Consider the following 3501-nt stretch of genomic DNA (forward strand, 5'->3'; position numbering starts at 1 on the left):
CAGATATATAAATCTCAGGCTGATATCTGTACTGAACACTGTGAAAATGCTGAAGAGGTATTGTTAACAAACATGTATATCACAACAAGCACATTTTACTTTCACTATATTTGTTCTATTATATTAACTTCTAAGTGATATGCTTTGGTATCACACAAAAAAATATTTCAGAAATCAATAGCATATTGCAGAGCCAAAGTGGAAGGATTATAAACCCATACATTTGATATATGCCACACTCACATGAATTTTTCAAACATTAAAACTTTTACATTTTTTCATAAAGACTTTGGACACAGATTTAACATTGCTTGGTTGTGTGTACAATTAGTTAATGGATTTGATATGGAAGCAATCGGGTTGGCAGATTACACACACAAAAGGATTCAACTCCCCTCTCAAAATATTTTGGAACTGGAAATTTGGCAGTGAAACTTGAGAACTGTGCTTTATAACATGCTCCTTAGGTTATTGATTTTATACAGCAGTCTCACAATGGATTAGAAATACATATATTAATCTATTAAGATAGCCCTAAACGATTTTATAAGATAGTAAAGCATTATAGTAGACCGGCCAAACCTCAAAAAGTGCTCTAGATAAGGATTCGACGGCAAAATTTGTTAATGCTTGGCATCCCAGCTAATAGTCTTGCAAAAATACACAGGAATAGCGTACGGCCGGATGCCAAGCGTAATTTTGCGTGAAAGTGTCATTTTTAGCGTAAAATCTGAAAGACTGTCGAAAATCACGCATTTTTATATTTTGATGGATTATCATCATATTTTTGATTATCTTTGATATGAAATTATTTTTATTCAGAGTTTCAAATTATAAGTCTACTAAATATGCATTTCAAATTTGAATATTACACACACACATATGGCACAGGGAAACATAAAACCGCGATTTCCTCGAAATAAAAGTTTTTGAAAACTATCAATAGTTTGAAGTTTTTTTACGCAACATAAATTCTTCGATTTAAATGCGTTTATCCATCAAATGTATAGTAAATGTCCTAGTGCCACAAATATTAAAAGAATTTTCAAGTAAGATGGTAGATATCTCATTTTATGTTATCCGAAAGGAGACAATGTGCATTTTACCAGGTGCGCATTTTGAAAGGAAAATTGAAAATACCGTACATTATGTACATAATTACATATATAAGTATATACTAAAGCGAGTTTTTATTTACATGTATAAGTCCATAATAAAGCGAGTTTTTAATTGGATAGCACAATTTGTCAATTCCTTGCATCCAAGATAAAAGTCTTGCGGAAATACTGAGGAATAGCGTACGGGCGGATGCTAAGTGCACTTTTGCGTGAAAGTATCATTTTTCGCGTAAAATCTGAAAGACTGTCGAAAATCACGCATTTCAATATTTTGACGGATTATCATCATATTTTTGATTATCTTTGATATGGAATTGTTTTTATTCAGAGTTTCAAATTATAAGTCTACTAAATATGCATTTCAATTTGGAATATTACACACACATATATGGCAATATGACACAAAAAAATCGTGATTTACTCGAAATAAAAGTTTGTGAACACTATCAATAGCTCTTAGTTTTTTTACAACTCAAATTCTTCGATTTAAATTGGTTAATCTATTGAATATCGATCGTTTCTAATGTCACAAATATCAAAATAATTTTCAAGTAAGGTGGAAGAGATATTTTCCGAAACGGGACATGCAAAATTTATCCGGGAGGGGGGGGGACATTTTGAGTGTGAAATTGAAGATACTGTAAATTATAAACATAATTACATGAATAAGTACTTTAAAGGACAAGTCCACCCCAACAAAAACTAGATTTGAATAAAAAGAGAAAAATTCAACAAGCATGACACTGAAAAATTCATCAAAATCGGATGTAAAATAAGAAATTTATGACATTTTAAAGTTTCGCTTCATTTCACAAAACAGTTATTATGCACATCTCGGTCATTATGCAAATAAGGGAACTGATGACATCACTCACTGAATATTTATTTTGTTTTAATTATATGAAATATGAAATATTTTGATTTCTCGTCATTGTCAAGTGAAATGAAGTTTCATTCCTCCCTGAACCTGTGGAATTCCATTATCTTAACATTTTGTGGTTCAGGCAAGGAGGTCCTAATCGTCAAATTTGTAAAAATTGAAATATTGTATAATTCAAACAATAGAAAACAAAAGAAATAGTGAGTGAGTGACATCATCATCTCTCTCATTTGGATATAACTGGCTCGTTCATATAACTATTTTGTTAAAAATAAGCGAAACTTTGAAATGTCATAACTTTCTTATTTTACATCCGATTTTGATGAAATTTTCAGTGTAATGCTTATTGGATTTTTTTTTTCTCTTTTCAATCAAATCAATTTTATGTTGGGGTGGACTGTCCTTTAAAGTTCACATTTCAATTCTTAAAGCTCATTTCATCACAGTGTATTGCCATTTTGGGAAATGCGGCCGTCGCACGACCATTATGACAAACAAATCTAAAGGCTAATGACCAGCGTCCAGCGCATATATTGTAATATATATATATAGATGGTCGTACAACTGCATTTCCCAAAAGGGCATTGGTATTGCCAGGGCTGCCCAGGGTCGGGCTGTCCGGCCCCCGTCTGAGACTACGATATATAACAACATGGACCTGTAATAATAGCAAATGCAAAATCTGAAAAAATGAATTGAATGAAAATTATAATTTGCAATGCAATAGACCAAAAAACATTTATTATTATAGCAGCAGGACATTGGAAACAACTGAAATTAATAATTATTCACAAAAACGCCATCCATAGCTCATCGAACCTAAATAACGTATGACCTTGATCATGTGAACTGAAATTTGTGCAAAATGATCTATGATACTTTATTACCCTTATGTTCAAGTGTAATCTTTTACTGGATCAATAAAAATAAAAATTTATAATGACATTTAAAAAAAATACCCCATATGGCCAAAGTTCAGTGAGTCTTAATGACTTTTGACCTTAATCATGTGATCTAAAACTTGTGCAAGACGATCAGTAATACATGAATATTAAAGTGTCTCATTAATTTTTTTCTATACGTTCAAAGTTATAATGAAATTTTGAAGAATGTAACTTTGGTTAAGATTTCAATGTTGGTATGACGCTGTTATATCAGAACTACCGTCACCTCCACCGGAGAAGTGGCTCCTTTAGTCCTGCTCTGCTATGCCGGCGAGACAAAAAATAGGTACTGCCGTGCAACGGCCATTTTTTTAAATATACTTTGATAATCAAATAACTGAAGTAAAATGTAGATTGACAGACTGGTTTAAAAATGCTAATTCAATCGCTTCATTCATACATGTATGTTTTCTATGATTTTGGATATAGATATTCCTATGAAATTAATGCTACCATGGTAACGGCAAATTGAATATCAGACCTTTTCTGAATATCGCCATAGGTAGATTTAAGTTCAGCACCAATTCATTCGGGGAAATAGCAAGAAGATCGAACTCTA

The sequence above is a fragment of the Lytechinus variegatus genome, chromosome 14 (genome assembly GCF_018143015.1).
Source record: "Lytechinus variegatus isolate NC3 chromosome 14, Lvar_3.0, whole genome shotgun sequence".
NCBI lineage: Eukaryota > Metazoa > Echinodermata > Echinoidea > Temnopleuroida > Toxopneustidae > Lytechinus > Lytechinus variegatus.